Genomic DNA, 22,804 nt, shown 5'->3' with positions numbered 1-22,804 from the left:
TAAAAATGAAGATGGTGTCTTTTAGCAAGATGAACAGCAAAGCTTATTTTTAATGGATATGTCTGAAAAGAAGACGTGCAGAATTCTTTGTCCATCGTGACCAGACAGTCTGTAAATTATGTCAGTCTTCCAATCTCAACAAAACACAGTGTTGTGGATACAATTAGAGGCAGCAAGAAAACATTCAAGTGGGTTGCGATCCTTAATGTTCCAACTTGGCATCAAGTCGTAACCAGTGCAGGCCTTGACGGGTGTAGCGTACCAGATCTGGGATGGTGCTAGAATGAAAGATCAGGGGACCCATAACTTTATCCAGTTCAGAAAAAAATTCTGGAGAAAAAAAATAGATAAAATGTAAATATGAGGCCAATATTCTTCTTTTCTAGTTATAATATTCCATGCCTAGGTGAATTCCTGTATCTAGACTAAAATCAGAGCAAGGACTTCCTCATCTTTTTAAAGTATGTCTATACTAGTAGTTGCAATTGTAATTGTAAACTATTGCAGCCCTTTAATCTAGAATAAATATAATAAACAATTCAGAGAAACTAAGCAGTTTATTACATATTATGTAAATAATAAGAAACCTTACCACTTTGCTCTCTGCAGAGTTGTTCTGCTTGGTCCCAAATTTCAGTGGCATAAAGGAAGTTGGACGTGTCCTGGACATAGCTGGCTGTCATCTGGTGAATCTTCTGTGGCATAGTCACAAATGACGTGTCTCCAGTAGTATTGGACACATTGGAGGAATAGCTATTAGAGTTGCCGGGAGACAGCTTCGGAGACATTGGGAAAGGCATACTCACGGATTTGCTGTATGATAAATGAAAAAGTCATGTTGTTAGGACTTAACTTTAGAAAAAAAGAGCATGCTGCCTATAATTATACTTGTATTCAGTTCCATTTCAGAGCGATTAAATATACAAAACACATATATTTTGAATGTTAAGAAACCTATAAATAACTGCATAACCTTACGTGTTTGCACATGTTATGCCTTGCAGGTATAAAAGGAACACTTGAGTGGTTTAATATACATTTATTTATAACTCCTGAGTGTTGTGCTGTCTCCTGGGCACCATTTTCGAAGTTCATTTAAAATTTTAGGCCAAAGCAGGTTTGCTTTAAATCACAAAACGTTTTAGTTTCTGTTTTCTAGACACATATTGCCCAAAAATACTTTCCAAGGCATGTTCCAAACATTTAACTACAAAGAAATGAAATTACGTAGTTAAAGCAAACGTCTTACCATCCCCTGGTAGGAGATGGAGCTTGAGAATTACCGTAAGAGATCTGCAAAGGAAAATAAAAACATGTTAAATATTGAATAAAATCCCTGGAATTACAGTGGGCCTTTATGATTTAATCCTCCAGGACCACAACCAGTCTATTATTATGTATATTATTATCCTCCTAATGTGAACTTCAGATAAGTAAAAAAATGTAATGAATACATCTACAAATAATATCACCAACAAAATGTATAAAACAGAAGTATAAACATGTGAAGATGTACCTGTAATACCCAAGATTTGTACATGGAAGTTTAATCATGTACAATATTTAATTGTAGAATTTGCACTTTGAACTATGGACCTGATAAGAATTACCCCTTACATCTACATCTCTATAAAATATTTCAATTTAAATCAGTCATTATTATTCAAAAATATCAGTCATAGACAAAATCACTGACAACACAAGTATACAAAAAAAAGAATAACTCAAAGACCCTAAAAATACAATATATAGAAATACCAAACAATTGCTACCATTCTGAAAAAGCTCTTACGTTTAAGTATTCAGTTAATGTCTTGGAATATTTCAATGCACTCTCCTTCTTCAGTTTGAATAACCTCAAGTACAAAAGGGATTGACAGCAAAGACTGAGGAGACACAACAAAATAAATCACAAAATATGCGGCATGTAAAATTTGTATTAGTTAGTAGACCAGGTATCTCACTGGCTGGATGATTCATTTTAGCATAGTGTTTTCTTAGTTGATAAATTTCTTTGTTAAAATATCTACCAGCAAAGAAAAACAATGTGGTACTAACTGTTGACACTGGTATTATTTTTCTCCTAATAGTACAGGTAGCCATGCTTACCAAACTGGTTGCAAATCTTAAGGGAGAATAGCACTTTGATTATAAAACTCCTGCCATATATACCTAGAACTTTTAGTTATCTGTTCACGTTTAGAAGTATCGGTACGCAATGTATGATTCACAAGCATCCGGTTTCAAACTGGCTATTCCAAGCAGATCATATTAGTTAAGTCCAACCAATGACTACCTCACTGGCATACACTTTATACACATATCTACTGGAAAGTGAAGAAGTTGTGCATGGAGACAGGCAAAACATAGCATGGCTTATATTTCCACTTTTAGATATTTGCTCTACTATCTGCCTTCAGAATTAATATCAGATAACGCTCGGTTATGGTTTTCTGACAATGGTGTGATTTTGGTTTACAATGCAAGAGTGAAAAAATACATACCAAAGAACAGCAAGTCTCTTATCAGCTGATGTAGCATCAGGGGCTGCAGGGCATGCCAATTTCAAGGTGTACCTAGAAAGTTAATGCAAACTTATTAAAATATAGTAAAATTAATTGTTGTAGTAGTATATTTGTAAGACATTAACGTTTACTTTCACCAAGCCTCACTGCACACAGCGGCCACACATTTCTAACAACATTCTTCCACTACTAAGATTCCTAATAGAATAGACTACATCAGCCCCTGGTAGTATTTAAATTCATCATTCTAATCTGTATAGAATACAAAAGAGCAGGAGTTGAGCAGTGGCCAAAGAGGAAAGGCTAGGTGACACCCACCACAGGCTGCAGGAGTTATGGCAAGTATTAATAATATTAACACCGCCTTGTTCTGGTTTCCCTACAGCCTAGTTTGGTTTTAAGCTGGATGCCATAAAAATAGAGCATCCACAGAAAAGTGTTCCTATCTCTAATATATTACTTGATGCTCTGCACAAAACATGGGCAGTGATTTAAAAAACAAAAAACAAAAAAAAAACCTCAAACTACTGCTTAACAAGTAATAATATTACAAGCATATCACATCCCATAAAAATGAAAGTTCAAATTAAAATACATACTTTATTAACTCTAATGTTTCACCATACATCCGAAATGGAGATTTTGATTCTTCAACACTCTTCTCTAAAGCGTTTCCGCACTCAATGAAAAAAAGCACCGCATCAAGGTAGAGTACTGCTTTCTCGAACCTGTCTGACTACAAAGGAAATAAAAAAGATATTTTTTTTTGCCAGGTTAGAAAAATGCAAAGACAAACCCACTGAAAAATTACAACAATACATGCAAAATCCGCTATCTTCCACCCGCCAGAATAAACGTAAGCAAAGTAAAATGCACCTTTGTAAAGATTTGGGGGTACTTCATTACCAACGCATCAGCCTTGTGCATTACTCTCTTCGCTTCCAGTAGATAGTGATCAGCCGAATGGGTTCTGGAAGAGACAAAATGGATTAAGAGATGTTTTCATACCAATTTTTTATGAAACTACTCATTGCAAAGGAAATAAGTGATAAAACATATTGTCTAGTTTAACCATTTGAGTGATGGAGAGCAAAGCAAGGCATACAAATCATTATTACACTGACTCTCGGAGTTAAGTCTATATGACAATTTATAAGGACAGAAGACAATGGCAGTTGGGCCCTAAGATCAGATTGTAGCCACCACCTACCCCCAGCATCCCCAAACCTCCCCAGAGATTGTAATTGTGTAGATCAAAAATATTATTTTGCTGACAAACATTGTAAATGATTTACTTGTTTTGTGTTTTTGAGTTTTCTACAATCTTAAAGATTTATCTAATAGAGAGAGTTAGGTAATGTGTTTGTTTAACACTAGAACTCTTATAACTAGAAGGTTATTTTAGCACAGGGACCTTTAAAGCCATCTGTTGTATGGACAAATTTTGGTGTTTTTGAGTTTTCTAATGTGATGTGTTCATTTAAGCAATGTGTTTGTTTAACACTAGCAGTCAAAAGTTATAATAGCCCAGGGACCTTTAAAGTGAGCTCTTGCTGGACAACATGGTCAGCATTATTTTTTCTATCCAACAAAAGCTGAAGTAGAATAGAACTGCAGATACATTAAATAGTTTTGAAAAGAAAAATGCTATTTAGTTTTATGAAAAAAAGATAAAACATGTTGTCTTGTGTTACCATTTGAGAGTCCTTCCCAGAGATTGTTAAGGTGTAAATCCGATATGGTCAAAAAATATATTTTTTGCTGATTAACATGTTAAATAATTAACTTGTTTGTTTGTGCTTTCATGTTATAAACTACCATAAAGGTCTATCTGTACAACACCATGTTAAAGAGATGATTTTGTATTTCAAATGCCTCACCTGTCTTCGAAGGTCAGTTTTGCTCTCTACAATTTTTTATCGATTGCTGGCACAAAAGCGACAGTAGCTGTATTACCTGAGGGTTTATCCTGGAAAGGAAGAAATGTACAATTCATTACACAAAGTAAAGTTTTGCGGACTATATTGTTGTTACAACTGTTCCAATTGTGATGTCTACATCACTGAAAATCCTTTAAATAAATTAAAAACCTGAGTGGAATAGGCATTCTATTTATCTATTTATGAATCAGATCTAATCCAGACAGTGGAACTCTTCTTCACAACAATACATTGGGTGTCCCATAATGGACCAAGTTATATTGTCAGAACTGTAAGAAATGTGCTTCTGTTTTGTTCTATATCCAGAAACTGGTTTAAAGTTAAACGCATGTTGGCTGAAAGCAACACATAAAACCTTGAAAATATATTGTCGGCTATTACGTTGCTTATTGACTTCATTACAGACTAAGGGTCTGTAGCTGAATCCAATTGGATTGGACGATGTACAGGTTTAACAATACTCAGCTGCACACTACAACCATTGAAGAAGGATTTACTCAGTTTAAGACGTAAACATGTTCAACTTTGTAAACAAACAATGCGACATTTGTTGGATTTAACCCCTTAAGACCGCAGGACGTACTATGCCGTCCTTATTTTGGTGGCTCTAAACGCAGCAGGACGGCATAGTACGTCCTGGGCGGTCTTCAGCCCCACGTGGCCGGCGGAACATGGCCGCTGCAGATCGCGGTCGGGGGGCATGCCTGGCCCCCCAGGCAGCCCCCCTGTGCCTGGGGACCGCGGTCTGCAGCTTCCGATCGCAGTGACAGGCTGTCACTGCGATCGGTATTTACCATGTGTCAGCCGATTTGAAATCGGCTGACACATGGAGCCGGCCGCATTCTTCTGCAGCAGATCGCGGTCGGGGGACATGCCTGGCCCCCCAGGCAGCCCCCCTGGGGTCAGTGACCGCGATCTGAACTGTCAGGCTGCAGTCTGATCACACTGACAGGCTGCCATAGCCTGTCAGTGCGATCAGTGTTACTATGTGTCAGCCCATTGGCTGACACATGTAACTGCAGCCATTAGCCCCCTACAGATCGCGGTGGGGGCATGCCTGTACCTCCCAGGCATCCCCCTGTGGCCAATTACCGCGATCTGTAGGAGGTGATCACAGTGACAGCCAGTCACTGTGATCACTGTTAGTATGTGTCAGCCAATGATCTCAGATCACTGGCTGACACATTGTCTCTGCCCCTCTCCTCACCTCACTTCGATCTGAGAGAGAGAGGCAGAGAGATCGTGGTTTTTGCAGCTCCTGTGGAAAAAGAAAGTTTAAATTTTTTTTCAAAGTTTTAAAATTTATATTTTATTTAACCCTTTCAGTGCTGATCACAGCATATTACTGTGATCAACCTGATTAGGGCATTTATTTATTATTATTTTTTTGGATCAAAAAAAAATTATTTCTAATTTTTTTTGATCCTTTGTGTCAGTCGCAGCAACCCAAATCTCCATTACCCTTTTTCCGCTGCCGTGATCACTATACTGTACAGTATATCTGCTGTACAGTACTGTATCAGTGATCACTGTGATCAGAGGGCTCTCTGATCAGACTGACCTTTTTTAGGGTTATTTTTACATATCAAAAAATAACCCTTTCAGTTTTAAAAACTTTTTTGGGTCAAAAAAATTATTTCTAATTTTTTTTGACCCTTTGTGTCAGTCGCAGCAACCCAAATCTCCATTACCCTTTCCCCGCTGCCGTGATCACTATACTGTACAGTATATCTGCTGTACAGTACTGTATCAGTGATCACTGTGATCAGAGGGCTCTCTGATCAGACTGACCTTTTTTAGGGTTATTTTTACAGATCAAAAAATAACCCTTTCAGTTTTAAAAACTTTTTTGGGTCAAAAAAATTATTTCTAATTTTTTTTGACCCTTTGTGTCAGTCGCAGCAACCCAAATCTCCCTTAACCCTTTCCCCGCTGCCGTGATCACTAAACTGTACAGTTTATCTGCTGTACAGTACTGTATCAGTGATCACTGTGATCAGAGGGCTCTCTGATCAGACTGACTTTTTTTTAGGGTTATTTTTATAGATCTGAAAATAACCCTTTCAGTGTACTGATTGCAGCTGCCTATACTGTGATCAGTACATTTATATTATTTTTTGAGGGCGGGTAGTAGGTGTTAGGCAGGTAGATAATTAATTACCCACTTTAGTATATAAATTAATTAATTTGTCCCCCTAGAATGGCACGTCGCTACTCAGCCGAGGAGGCGTATGCCATTCTGGCAGGCAGTGATAGTGACACTCTGCAAGACAGTGACACTATCACTGCCTCTGACATTGAGCCTCTGAGTGAGACCTCAAGTGATGGTGCCCCACCACCACTCACAAGAGGACGCTCAGCAAGCCCAATGCCAGGCGGAGACTGGGTGCCTCCAAATATGATGGCCCCAGAAATACCGCCGTTCACTGTTACACCTGGCATCACTGTAACAGTGGACGACTGCGAGCCAATTCGTTTTTTTGAGCTCTTTATGTCAGACGATATATTTGAGCTCATGGCTCAGCAAACGAATTTGTTTGCTATGCAGTATCTCTCTGCACATCCGGGGTCCCATCATGGTCGCAGGAATATGTGGAGACCCACGGATGTCGCAGAGATGAAGCGGTTTTGGGCTTTAACCCTAATGATGGGTATTGTAAAAAAGCCCAGTATCAGGTCCTACTGGAGCAAGCAACGTATCCTGGCTACACCTCTTTTCCCTGAGGTTATGTTGAGGGATCGCTACCTGCAACTGCTGCGATTCCTTCATTTTAATGATAACTCGCTGTGTCCCCCTAGAAACGACCCACTGTTTGACAGGCTATATAAAATTCGGCCCTTTATTCAACTCCTGTCAGACAAATTTTCGGAAAATTATGTCCCCGATAAAGATATTTCAATTGACGAGTCCCTTATGAAATTTAAAGGTCGACTGCTATTTAAGCAATATATTCCATCGAAGCGGTCCCGATATGGCGTTAAATTTTATAAATTATGTGAATCCTGTACTGGTTACACATGGGCGTTTCGCATTTACCAGGGGAAGGATAGCCATCTTGACCCACCAGGATGCCCTGATTCTGTGGGTACAAGTGGCAAGATTGTTTGGGATCTAATCCTTCCCTTGTTGAATAAGGGATATAGGCTATGGGTTGACAATTATTATACCAGTATAGAATTATTTAAAAATTTATATTGTTTTGAAACCCTAGCCTGTGGCACAGTGAGGAAGAATCGCAGGGGTTTCCCCCAAGCCCTGGCAAGTGGCAGAAGCAGTAGAGGTTCCTCTTCAGCTCTCCGCCAGGATGAGTTGCTTGCTCTTCGCTTCAGAGATAGGAAAGATGTATACATGCTGTCTACGATGCATGACGAAAGTACAGTGCCAGTGTCTGTGAGAGGTAGCACTGAGCATCTGGAAAAGCCGAAGTGCATTGTAGACTACAGCAAGTTTATGGGGGGAGTAGACTTGGCTGACCAATGCATACAGCCCTATCTGGTGAACCGAAAAACTAGGACCTGGTACAAGAAAATTGCAATCTACGTGAGCCAGATTGCAATTTTCAATGCCTATGTCCTCTATACAAAAGAGGTCATAGGTAGGCCCTGCCCTTTCCTCGAATTCACATTAAGCATTTTGTCCCGTATGTTATTTACCCAGCCCCCCAATCCCACTTTGGAATCAGGAGATCTCCAAAGACTTTGTGGCAAACACTTCCCTTCCCGAATCCCATCCACCCCTAGTAAAAAAGCTCCCCAAAAAAAGTGCCGTGTTTGCTACAAGAAAGGAGTCCGAAAGGACTCCAGTTTTTATTGTCCAACCTGCCCATCTCTACCCGCCCTCTGCATAACAGACTGTTTCAAAGTCTACCATACAGAGCTGAATTTCTGAATCACTCTGTATGGGACTTTGGCAGTTTGTTTGCTTGATTTACCTGGATTTCTGACCTCGGCTTGTCCTGACTACGCTTTGTTAGCTGCCTGTACCGACCCATTGGCTTGTTTTACCGACTACTCTGAATTCTGGATTCCCCTGACCTTGGCCTGTCCCTGTTTACGCTAGCCATTCTAAAGTGGCTACACCAAACAACTCAAAATACTACATTTGTAGTACTTGAAATGTGACTTCCCAATAAAAAACTGATCACAGGGTTAATGCTGTGATTAGCACTGAAAGGGTTACAAAAAATAGTTTTTTTTTTTCGTTTTTTTTACTTCTCAAACTTTTCGCACAGTGACTCTCTATGTGATATCAAAGATCTATCTGCCTCTCTCTGCCTTCAGATCAAAGTGTATGTGGGGTACTGTTCTATTCATGTGATATAATAAAAACCTGGAAACATGGTACATGTAGGTACTGTTATATTCAAAAGACAGTGTTAAATCAAAATACTAAGTCTCTAGTGCACTAACTAATATCAGGATTATGACATTTCCAGTGAAAATGCTATTTATCTGATTAAAAAGACAAAAATCAAACTAGAAATCACTACATGGGCCCAGCATTTCTGTTAAAATGGCTAGACCTAACATCTCAAATTATGCCATTTGTTATACTCTGGGGTGCCTACTTTTGAAAATGGTTTGCCATAACGGTGGGAATGTTATTACCCAGGCTGCCATACTCTCTGAAAAGCTACATAGGCCCAGAAAATAATATTGGCAAACTTACAAGCTGAAAGGGCATCTAATATATTTCGCCCTGTGACTTATCAGTAAAATCTGAAATAATAGTACGTGGGGGTACCGTTATATTCAGAAGACAGTGTTAAATCAAAATACCAAGTCTCTAGTGCACTAACTAATATCTGTATTATGACATTTCCAGTGAAAATGCTATTTATCTGATTAAAAAGACAAAAATCAAAATAGAAATCGCTACATGGGCCCAGCATTTCTGTTAAAATGGCTAGACCTAACATCTCAAATTATGCCATTTGTTATACTCTGGGGTGCCTACTTTTGAAAATGGTTTGCCATAACGGTGGGAATGTTATTACCCAGGCTGCCATGCTCTCTCAAAGGCGAGATAGACCCAGAAAATCACTTTGTTAAATTGCCAACTTTGAAAAGGACATCTAATATTTTTGTCCCCATGACTTCCCCCCCAAAACAGAGAATCTAGTACATGGGGGTACTGTTACATTCAGGAGACAATGTTAAATACAAATAGTGAGGCTTTGTTGCAATAACTCATATCAGGAATATGAAATGTCCTGTGAAAATGGAGTTCATGTGCGTGAAAAAGCACAAATAAAGCTATAACCCCTATGTGGGCCCTTCATTTCTGATAAAGTGGTTAGACCAAACATCTTGCAATGCACCATTTCTTATACTCTGGGTTGCCTACTTTTGAAAATGGTATGCCATAATAGTGGAAATGTTATTACCCAGGCTGCCATGCTCTCTCAAATGTGATATAGGCCCAGAAAATCACTTTGCCAAATTTCAATGTAATAAAGCCTAAATGGATAAGCCGTATATATGACCGTGTAACTTTCCAAAACACCATAAAACCTATACATGGGGGTACCATGGCGCTCGTGAGACCTCACTGAGCAGAACTAGGAGTGTTTCAGGGCAGTAAACTATATACTAACAATAATATTATCAGTGAAAGTACAGATTTTATGTGAAAAATGCAAAAAAAACAAACAAACACTAAATTTGGCTAGGGTTTGTGCCCAAGTGGCTACTAGAAAAGACTGGGCATACCCCATTTTGAATACCCTGGGATGTCTACTTTTTCAAATGGTATGCCATGATGGGGGTAATTTTCATTTCTTGGCTGCCATACGGTCTCAAAGGCAGCCTGGACACTGCAAACTAATCTGACAAATTTCAAGGTGAAAAAGCATAAATGGATAAGCCGTATATATGACCCTGAAACTTTCCAAAACCCCATAAAACCTATACATGGGGGGTACCATGGCGCTCGTGAGACCTCACTGAGCAGAACTAGGAGTGTTTCAGGGCAGTAAACTATATACTAACAATAATATTATCAGTGAAAGTACAGATTTTATGCGAAAAATGCAAAAAAAACAAACAAACACTAAATTTGCCTAGGGTTTGTGCCCAAGTGGCTACTAGAAAAGACTGGGCATACCCCATTTTGAATACCCTGGGATGTCTACTTTTTCAAATGGTATGCCATGATGGGGGTAATTTTCATTTCTTGGCTGCCATACGGTCTCAAAGGCAGCCTGGACACTGCAAACTAATCTGACAAATTTCAAGGTGAAAAAGCATAAATGGATAAGCCGTATATATGACCCTGAAACTTTCCAAAACCCCATAAAACCTATACATGGGGGGTACCATGGCGCTCGTGAGACCTCACTGAGCAGAACTAGGAGTGTTTTAGGGCAGTAAACTATATACTAACAATAATATTATCAGTGAAAGTACAGATTTTATGTGAAAAATGCAAAAAAAACAAACAAACACCAAATTTGGCTAGGGTTTGTGCCCAAGTGGCTACTAGAAAAGACTGGGCATACCCCATTTTGAATACCCTGGGATGTCTACTTTTTCAAATGGTATGCCATGATGGGGGTAATTTTCATTTCTTGGCTGCCATACGGTCTCAAAGGCAGCCTGGACACTGCAAACTAATCTGACAAATTTCAAGGTGAAAAAGCATAAATGGATAAGCCGTATATATGACCCTGAAACTTTCCAAAACCCCATAAAACCTATACATGGGGGGTACCATGGCGCTCGTGAGACCTCACTGAGCAGAACTAGGAGTGTTTCAGGGCAGTAAACTATATACTAACAATAATATTATCAGTGAAAGTACAGATTTTATGTGAAAAATGCAAAAAAAAAAACCAAACACCAAATTTGGCTAGGGTTTGTGCTCAAGTGGCTACTACAAAAGACTGGGCATACCCCATTTTGAATACCCTGGGATGTCTACTTTTTCAAATGGTATGCCATGATGGGGGTAATTTTCATTTCTTGGCTGCCATACGGTCTCAAAGGCAGCCTGGACACTGCAAACTAATCTGACAAATTTCAAGGTGAAAAAGCATAAATGGATAAGCCGTATATATGACCCTGAAACTTTTCAAAACCCCATAAAACCTATACATGGGGGGTACCATGGCGCTCGTGAGACCTCACTGAGCAGAACTAGGAGTGTTTCAGGGCAGTAAACTATATACTAACAATAATATTATCAGTGAAAGTACAGATTTTATGTGAAAAATGCAAAAAAAACAAACAAACACTAAATTTGGCTAGGGTTTGTGCCCAAGTGGCTACTAGAAAAGACTGGGCATACCCCATTTTGAATACCCTGGGATGTCTACTTTTTCAAATGGTATGCCATGATGGGGGTAATTTTCATTTCTTGGCTGCCATACGGTCTCAAAGGCAGCCTGGACACTGCAAACTAATCTGACAAATTTCAAGGTGAAAAAGCATAAATGGATAAGCCGTATATATGACCCTGAAACTTTCCAAAACCCCATAAAACCTATACATGGGGGGTACCATGGCGCTCGTGAGACATCACTGAGCAGAACTAGGAGTGTTTCAGGGCAGTAAACTATATACTAACAATAATATTATCAGTGAAAGTACAGATTTTATGTAAAAAAAAGAAAACACAAAAAAAACCGCTAACTTTGGCTAGGGTTTGTGCCCAAGTGGCTACTACAAAAGACTGGCCATACCCCATTTTGAATACCCTGGGATGTCTACTTTTTCAAATGGTATGCCATGATGGGGGTAATTTTCATTTCTGGGCTGCCATACGGTCTAAAAGGCAACCTAGGTCACTCAAACCAATCTGTCAAATTTCTATGCAGAAAATAAAATAATGGACAAGTCGTATATTTGACCCTGTAACTTTCCAAAACCCCATAAAACCTATACATGGGGGGTACTGTTTTACTCGTGAGACATTTCTGAATACAAATATGTATGTTTTATTGCAGGAAAACCGAATAGTATTCTGACATTAACAGTTAAATTGCCATGCTGAAATTGAAAAATAACATAATAATAATTTTTTCAAGTTTTTTTAGATTTTATTCATATAAAATGGAGTTCCATACATGAATGTTTGATATTAAATGAAAGCCCTGTTTCCCCTGAACAAAATGATATATAATAAGTGTGGGTGCACTTAGTATGAAAGAGGTAAATTATTGTTGAACAGACATATAGTAAAATTCTGTGGTTTGTTTACATTTTTTTTGGATCACAACTTGTACATTTGGCTGCGGTCTTAAGGGGTTAACAATCCCTTAAGATATTAACTTGGGCAAATCAGGTTTTTGAAACTATCATCCCTAAGAATTTCTGTCTGGAAAACCATTGCAATGTTTACCTTTGTCTCCTCGGTGCTACTTTTTCTTTGCTTATCAGAATACTTACTTTTGGTGCCACTATCCTTTGTGCTGCCACTGCTGCTGGATTTCTGAGATGAAGACTGGCTAATGGTTATTTTTCGAGACCCATGTTCAGACTTGAAATCTTTCTGTAGAGCAGGGGTTGCAGGTGAAGGCAGTAACTCTCTTTCCTTTACAGGATTTGGTTTTGACAACCTGAAACATGAAAAAACAAATATATTAATGAGGTGTTGCAACACAATGTACATGAGAGGTTACACAGACGCACACACAATACAAACATACACACATAGTGAATGAATAAACAAGATCAGATATAGTACTTACTCTTTACTGGGCACTTTGTAGTTTGTGGTCTTTTCTTCTACTTTTTGTTTCTTGGCATCATTACCCTTTAATTCTTCATCATTCTGTTAAAAAAAATGTACATATTCTATAAATATAAAATATTTTAAAATATCCAATCACAGTGCAAAGCTCGAGTTTTTAAAGACACCCTTATTTAGAAAAAATAAAAATCTGAATTTTCTATTGAATTCATGTCAGTCAATAAATCTTAACATTTATTATTTATATTAATCTGAATGGAAACTTGGGACACCTAGCCAAGAGTATAACAAAGCTTTGTTCAGTTTCAATTTGATGTCCTTGAAGAAACATTACAATGGCTATTTAGACAGCACACAAATCAATTGTTTGGAGAACTAGGTTTGCAAATAACACAAAATGAGACAATATTGAGAACCCCATTACAGTGGGAAAATATATTTGTTTAGGAAAACTTCAGTAACCAATGCAACTTATGCTAGTGGTCAGAATAGTGAAAGTGTAAAACAAAAACAAATATCCACACAAGGACAGATGACATTTCTGGAATAAAATCATGTGTCTTTGGTCCAGGAGTAAAATTACAGTAGGGACCAAACCCCTCTATTCATTATGAAAAAGTTAGAGATGTGAAAGCAAGTTAAACCGGAAAGAGATATAAAGTTAATTTTACTATAATTTTAAAATTATGTGGTGTTTTGGGATAGAAAAAGAAAACAAAATAAATCATTTTCAAAACAATTCTTTGTGTACGTGTTGAGATTACTAACCTTGTGCGTCCGCTTCCCCTTATTGAAGCTTTGCTCGGTCTGTTTCTGGGTCTCTTTTGGGTGCTGCTTAGGTGCAATCTTTTCAGTCATGGGCTGCTCTGCATTTTTGTACGGCCATCCAGGAATCTGGGACAACAGGTTTGAGTCCTTTTTTACAATAAGAGGTAACTGATCCTCAGGGTCACTAAGGGGTGAAAGAAGCCCCTTCATAGGAGTTAATAATGAGCGATAAAAAATATCTTCCTGCTCAATGGAGGGTTTTAGAGGAGATGTTCTATTGCTCTCTGAATTTTTAGACGTTTGGACTAAAGATGTTTTAACAAACTCTCTGGACTTCTGAAGGGATTTAGGTAAAGACTTAGACTTTTTATTCTCTGCTACAAGGCAGGGAGAGGATTTGGGTTCTTTCTTCATGTTGGGTTTGTGAGAGCCATTTGTAGAAGCATTGGGTCTGTTAGGGGGCATATTTGTAGTAATTTCTGCTGTAGTAGCAATTTATATTTTGTGTGCTTCAACAGATGCCTTTTCAGCTTTTTTGGACAAAGTTCTCCTTTGTGTTGTGCTCTCATATTGAGCTGGAGACTTATGCCTGCCCTGGCTGCTTTCATTGCCTTTTTGTGCAGTGTTGGTGTTTTGGATGGGGGTAGAGGAAGTGGTGGACTCCTTTGGGCTACTTGATTCTGTATAACCTGCTTCAGTGCCCTGCCCCAACTGCCACTTATTTAAAGATGAAAGGTCAGCCTAAAAAAATAAATAAATCAAAGTTAAAAAAATAATTGATCGTAAATTTTGACATTTACAAAGCTATGCAGACTATGTGAAAAACAAAACTATTCTATGTGCATGTGATAAGATTACGTACCATGTGCTTCCACTTCCCATTGTTGGAGCTCTTCACTGTCTGCTTCTTGGTCTCTTTTTGTTGCTTCTCAGGTTCTGTCTTTTCAACTTTGGGCTGCCCTGATTTTTTGTAAGGCTGTCCAGGTATTGGGGATAACAGGGTTAAGCCAGTCTTTACAATAAGAGATAACTGATCCTCTGGGTCTCTAAGGGGTGAAAGAAGCTTCTTCATAGGAGTAAACAATGATGAAAAGTGAAAAAAACTATCATCCTCATCAATAGAGAGTTTTAGAGGAACACTCTCTATTTTGAGTCCATCTCGTGGTGCCTCTACAGATTCCTTTCGAAAATGTCTGGACTTTCAAAATATCTCTCCTTAGTGTGGTGTTTTGAAATTGAGATGGAGACTTCTTTCTGCCTCGTCTGCTTTCAGAGCCTTTTTGTGCATTCTTGGTGTCTCGGGTGGGGGTAAAAGAAGTGGTAAACTCCTTTGGACCACATGATTCTGTATTTCCTGCTCTAGTGCCCTGCTCTTGATTCTCCTTGTTGTATCCATGGGATGATACCATATTAGTATCTAATGAAGATGCAAGAGACACTTTGTGTAGATTCCCCTTCTTCAACCAGTTACCCAAGTGCCACTTATTTGATGATGGAGGGTCAGACTAAAAGAAAAGTTAAAATTAAATTAATTGCAATTTCTGACATTGATAAAGCAACAAATACAATGAACAAAAAAAAAAACATTGCTATAAAGGACATTATAGATACTAAAAAGAGGCAGACATCTATCAGCAAAAATATATTACCTCAATTTCCAAAAGAAGCCATGTCAAGCCACATAAATCACAAAACACACTACTCTAGGAATTTAGTTTGCACTTGATAATAGTAAACTAAGCTGTCCTTTACAGGTGTTCTGCGAGCAATAAAAACACTAACAATGTGATCAATTTAAATTCAAATCAATTACAAAAATTAAGTTGGAAGGTGACAATGAATTTATAATATATAATGGAATAAAATGATTTGTGGACCCAGGACATACTTGAAAACAAGACAAATCTCAATGTATCTTTCCTGGTAAAATATTTTATAAATAAAATAATAAATAAATCATTGATTTTTCACAGCATTCCAGGTAGACCAAAACACAATATGAAACTGAGAACAGTTAGCACATTCTTCTGAAGTGGAAATTGTACAGATTTTGTTTCTAAAATAATTAAATTATAATCAAATATAATGTGATTGAGGAGATGACTGGAATTTAAGTTCACGTGAAAACTATTACTATATAAAACTTTAGAAATATTTAGGGAAGTTGTATTTTCTTTCTAAAATGGGGAATATAAGTACTTAATCTTACTGTACAATTAAAAGATCCCATTATATTGGATCATGCAGACCAATATAAACACAATTTGTACTACAAGTGGTAATTGTGAATTCATAAAGCTATGAAGATTATGGAAAAAAACAACATTGTTATAGAAGACATATATATATATAATATAATATATTACCTCATGAAAACAGAAATTCAGGACAGCAGCCATGTAAAGCCACAAAAATCACAAAACACACTGCTGTATGAATTCAATGATTGCTCTTGGTCACAAAACAAGACTGAACTGTCCTCTACAGGTTTAAGTACAATTTGAGAGATTTCATAGAATATGAACTTTTATAGTCAGGTATGTAGTAGCCTACCCATTAAAAATGTCTAAATGCAAATAAACCAAAAACAAAGACAATAACTTTCCTCAATTAGAGTATATTTTCAAGAGTTGGTGTGCCTATGAGCAATAAAAACACTAACAATATGATCATTTTATATTCAAATCAATTGCAAAAATTAAGTTGGATGGTGACAATGAAGGTATAATATATAATATAATAATTTATTTTTCATAGAATTCCAGGTAGACCAAAACACAAAATGAAACTGAGAACAGTTAGAACTTTCTTTATAGTGGAAATTTGAACAGATTTTGTTTCTAAAATAATTAAATTATATTCAAATATAATGTGATGGAGGAGATGACTGGAATTTAAGTTCACAATGTGTAAAGCCACAAGCATCAAAAAACACACTGCTGTTTGAAGTCAAAATTTGCACAAAACAAGACTGAACTGTCCTCTACAGGTTTAGTTTCAATTTGTGAGATTTCATAAAATGTGGACTTTTATGGTCAGGTATGTAGTAAGTAGCCTATCCATTAAAAATTGCTTAAGATAAATCAACCAAAGACATTAACCTTCCTCAATTAGAATATTTGTAGGAGTTAGTATGCCTGCAAGCCATGAAAACACTAACAATATAATCAATTTTAATTCATATCTATTTCAAAAATCAAGTTGGAAGGTTACAATAAAAGTTTAATATGTAATGGGCTTAAGTTATTTTCCTCTCCATTCCAGGTTGACAAAACCCAATATTGAATATTTGTATGTTTCTAAAAGAAACAAATTGCCTTAAAATATAATGTGATTGAGGAGATGGCTGGAATTTAAGTTCAAAATGTGAAAACAATTACTATATAAAACTTTAGACATATTTAGGGAAGTTGTATTTTCCTTCTAAAATGGGGAATGCAAGTTCTTAATCTTACTGTACAATTAAAAGATCCCATTATATAGGATCATGCACACCAATATAAAACACAATTTGTACTACAAGTGGTAATTGTGAATTCATAAAGCTATGAAGATAATGGAAAAAAACAACATTGTTATAGAAGACATTAAAGCTACTAAAATAAAGCAGAAATCTATAAACAAACATATATTACCTCATGAAAACAGAAATTCAGGACAGCAGCCATGTCAAGCCACACAAATCACAAAACACTCTGCTCTATGAATTCAAAGATTGCTCTTGGTCACAAAACAAGATTGAACTGTCCTCTACAGGTTTAAGTACAATTTGTGAGATTTCATAGAATGTGGACTTTTATAGTGAGGTATGTAATAGCCTATCCAATAAAAATGGCTTAATGCAAATCAACCAAAAAACAAAGACCTTTCTCAATTAGAATATTTATAAGAGTTGGTGTGCCTGGGAGCCATACAAACACTAACAATGTGATCATTTTAAATTCAAATCAATTGCAAAAATTAAGTTGGAAGGTGACAATGAAGGTATCATGCAAAAGTACAAATAAATCAAGTAAAAAATGGCGCTATAAAATCAGTGAAAATAATTTGAAATATCACAACAAAGGCTAGCAAGCACTAATAAAATATATTACCTCATGAAAACAGAAATTCAGGACAGCAGCTATGCCAAGCCACAAAAATCACAAAACACCCTTGCAGCCCTTCATCCCACTCACCCACCAACGATATGAAAGCTGAGTAGGAGCCTGCTGTTTTGGGCAGGCGCCTACTCTGCATTGCCGCCTTGGGGAACCTAAGCTGCCGACCGGTGTCAGCAGTGACCCCATAAGCGATCTGGCAACCTATGGCTGCGTGCCCACAGAGAGGGCTCGGCATGCCAGCTGTGGCACGCGTGCCATAGGTTCGTAATCACTGCCCTAGGGTATTTCAAATTATGGTATTTTAACACTTTCCATGCATTTTTTTTATATTTATCATATTTATTCAGAAAAGTTTCAACAAATACATATAAGCACATTTGTTTGTCTCATATAGCCTCATCAATCCAAGTATATCAAGAATTGTAGCAATAATTAAAAATATATCATATATTAATATACATGTGCAATATGGGTGATAATATCTATCGAGACATTCAAAATATCAAGATTATATATAAACATTAAAAACAAGACATACAGCGACAAAACGAAGAAGAGGAAAAAAAAAAAAAGGAGGAGGGAAAAGGAATATCTTCCCTCTTGGCCAATGGAGAGGGGGCAGAACAGTCCAGAGATATACCTAAGTCTTGCTTACATATTTGGATGTCCAGGGGGACCAAACCTTTTAGTTTTTCTTAGATTGTGAGCTAAAAACATAGCTCGTCTCCATTTTATATTGAGAATCAATTTGAGCCATAATCTCTATCCAGTCCGGAGGCATAGGAGATTTCCAACATCTAGCGATGCTGATTTTGACTGCAGAGAAAATATGGGTCAAAAGTCTATTATTCTGTGTAGGAAGACCGATATTAAATAAAAACATTTGTGGGCTAATTTCATTTATGTCCTGACATAGAGATTTTACTAGGTCAAGCATCTGTATTTTTAAATTGTTTAGTCTAGGGCATTCCCACCATATATGATATATTGTACCATCTTTCAATCCACATCTCCAACAAATTTCACTATGAATAGGGTCGATCTTGTGCATTCTAACTGGGACAAGATACCATCTATAAATTAGTTTAAGATGGGTTTCCAATAATGATACATTATGAATAGATTGTTTTACTAGTTGAGTACCTCTAATACATTCTACAAAAGGTATAGATTTACCAATATCGATCTCCCATTTATTAAAGGAAGAGATTTGGAAATCCTGGTCCAATAAATCAAATAATCTAGAAAATCTAGCAATACTCCCCTTTTTTGGCTATTAGCAATTTGAAAGGTTATATAATGTTCTTTACATATTGATTTAGACATAAAAAAAATTATTTAATCTTAGATATTTAAATGTATCACTTAAAGATATATTATATTTTAATTGTAGTTGGTTAAATGTATTCTGTTTATATCCTTCACATATATCTGAAATCTTACTTATCCCTAGTTGAAGCCAGGGTTTAATATCTAGATCTACCACTATATAACGTAAAACCTCTATTGGGGTATCATAGAATATTTTATCTTTCAAATTAAGTTTTTTCATAAGTATTTTTGAAGTTGTAACCATATCACTTAAAATGTTATTGGTAAAATGATTTTTCTCCAATACAACTAGATCTAATATGCCTATCCACACCAAAATAGGTAGTTTATACTTGGGGCTACTTTCTTGTTCTATACCAAACCATGGTGAGCTGTCCTGATCCATATTCATCCACATTAAAAGCTGAGATGCTTTACAGGCTTCATAGATCCTATATACATCAGGAAAAGCTATACCCCCTTTCAGGTAGCTTCTACGCAGTATTTCAAAAGCAATCCTAGGGGGTTTATTAGCCCATATGTAGTTGGAAAATAAATTTTGGAACCGGTTAAGCATTTCTAACTTAATTCTAAATGGAATTGCCCTAAAAAGATATAAAAGTTTCGGTATCAAGAATGCTTTAACCATATTTATTCTACCAATCCAAGAAGGTTCTAATAAGGATAATATCATCCGCAAAAAGAGTTATTTTAACTTCGCTATTTCGTGTTTCTACTCCTTTTATGTTAATGTTTGGCCTAATCAGGGTAACTAGTGGTTCTATTGACAATATATATAATAACGGAGCTAAAGGACAACCTTGCCTAGTACCATTATTAATTTCAAAGATATCTGAATCAAAAAAAGGATTACTAATTTTTGCTGAGGCGTTCTTATATAGTGTCATGGTCTTGCTCCTAAATTGGCCCACGATACCGAACTGGCCCATGACAGAGTCAAGGAATCTCCAATTGACCCTGTCAAAGGCCTTTTCGGCATCGAGGGCCATAACAACCGAACCCAGTCCATTCTCATCCATTCTGTGTATTAAATTAAAAATCCTACGAGTATTATCAGTAGTACTTCTTCTACCCCTTACAAAACCCGACTGGTCCACTCCAATCACATCATTTATAGTATCTTTAAGTCGATTAGACAATATACTGGAAAAGATTTTTATATCCGTGTTGATCAATGAGATCGGTCTATAGTTAGTAATTAGAGTGGGATCTTTGTCGGGCTTTGGAATAGGTATTATTGAAGCTATCATCATTTCTTTTGGAAAGGGAGAGTCTATAGATACCTTTGTAAACATTTCCAATAGAATAGAGGAAATAGGACTAAGGAAGGTTTTATAAAATATTGCCGGATATCCATCAGGGCCAGGCGCTTTATTAGGTTTTAAATTATTTATTGCCTCTATAATCTCCGTTAATAGAATTGGGGCATTAAGTCTGTCTAAATTTGAAGTTTTTATTTTGGGGAGTTTAAGACTACTTAGGAATCTACAAAAGTAATCTACAAAAGCCCTAGCAATGTCATTTGGTAGGATTAAGTGGGAATCTCCTGAGATTATTTTTTTTATAGATTTATCCTTATTAAAGTTTTTAAGTTTATTGGAGAGATCTCTATTTATTTTGTTACTATTGTGGTACCATCTTTGTTTAAGGAGTGTAAGGTTCTTATTTACTGAGTCATAGATTTTATCTTTAATGGATAGTTTCAATTTATTTATTTCTTCCGTTAGTTCTTTAGTTGTTGCTTTTTTATTTAAGTATTCTTTCTCAGCCAATTTAATTCTTAATTTTTGAAGAGTATCACCCTTCTTCCTTTTAAGTTCAGAACCATATTTAATTAATAATCCTCTAATAAAACTTTTGAGAGTACACCATACCATAGGAGTCGAGACCTCTCCATTGTTGTTAATCTTTAAAAAATTCTCAATTTCCATTTTAATAGAATCTTTGATATGATCAACTTTCAGTAGACTTTCATTAAGACTCCACCTTGTCCTAGGTCTACAATTCACTTTGGATTTAATCTTCAGAAATATAGGGGCATGATCTGATAATGTTATAGAACCAATACTTGCCTTAACGATAGAGTCTAAGAAGTCTACTTTTACAAAAAACATATCGATACGTGAATAAGTCTGGTGGACATGAGAAAAGAAGGTATAGTCCCTTTCATTTGGGTTAAATATCCTCCAGCAATCATAAAGAGTATTTTTGGTAATAATGTCTGCTAAATTGTATGGATAATTATTTAATGACACAGAGTTTCCTATTTGTTTATAGCTTCTATCCTTTCTTGGATCCATGACACTATTAAAGTCACCTCCCAATATTATATTGCCACTAGCTAGTTCATCTAGTGTTTCCATAATCTGATCAAGTAATATTTCTGGATTACGATTTGGAGCGTAGATATTAATCAAGGTATAAGTCATACCATCTATTTTGACCACTAGGAGTACGTATCTACCCATAGGGTCAGAAGAGAAGTGTATAGTTTCTACTATATGACTATTGGAAATAATAATTGCAGTACCCCTTTTCTTCTTCTTCCCCTCTAAATTTGAGGTAAATACCCATGGATATTTCTTAAATTTCCACAATCTATCTGACGGGTTGATCCAATGAGTCTCTTGAATAAATGCAACATCTATTTGATTTTCATTTAGAAATTTATATACGGCTCCCCTCTTTTGAGGTGAGTTCAACCCCTGAACATTCCATGAGACAATATTAAGTGTCATCATAAAGAAAAGTATTCTCCACTGCTCTTAATTCCCCTCTCCATCGGCCAGAAAAACCACAAAAAAAAAAAACCTTTCCACACAAAACACACACGAATAGCATACCAATAAGTAAAACGAATTTCCCATTGGTATTCCAATAAAGTAACCCAATAGTTACCCTTTGGATAGGCCTGCATAGATTGCAGGAATAAGGTCACAGGGGGGGAGGGGGAATGGAGAGGTTGGAGGTCACAGAATAATATATAGACTCAGTTCAATATTAGACTATACCGTTATTATAAATTACCATTAATACGAGAGTCAACTCTACGAGGGTGGGAAGGAAAATAAATAAATAAATAAAGGAAGAGGAATTATATATACATTACTCAGTTATCTATTACCCTTAGTCATAGCAGTTGTAACACTGTCTTGGGTATTAATTGCTACTATCATTTACTACAGCAGATTGAATATTTATCCTGTCCCAAATTGAGAGTTTTAGCTGGTTTTAATATTTTGCTAATAGAATATAATATTGGGCGGAAAGGAGGCCAATATACATTTACCTTCACCATTAATCCAATAGTTCACCATGCATTTCAACCATACAGGGGGTAGATTAGTCTATTGTGATTAATCAGGTCAATAAGTCTCCTATCAATTAAGGGAATAATACATTGCATATATATCCTTATAATTAGTTGTGTATATCTATCATAAG

The 22,804-nt window shown here is 36.6% G+C and overlaps 1 pseudogene; it reads right to left on the bottom strand.

Annotated features, from left to right (window-relative positions):
* Window positions 1-202: 202 nt before the first annotated feature.
* On the bottom strand, window positions 203-21,789 carry LOC134601663 (AF4/FMR2 family member 4-like; annotated as a pseudogene).
* Between the last annotated feature and the right edge of the window lie 1,015 nt (window positions 21,790-22,804).

This window comes from Pelobates fuscus, chromosome 3 (genome assembly GCF_036172605.1).
Source record: "Pelobates fuscus isolate aPelFus1 chromosome 3, aPelFus1.pri, whole genome shotgun sequence".
Classification (NCBI taxonomy): domain Eukaryota; kingdom Metazoa; phylum Chordata; class Amphibia; order Anura; family Pelobatidae; genus Pelobates; species Pelobates fuscus.
Note: the sequence above shows the minus strand (reverse complement) of the source record. Positions and strands in the feature narration are given on the sequence as shown.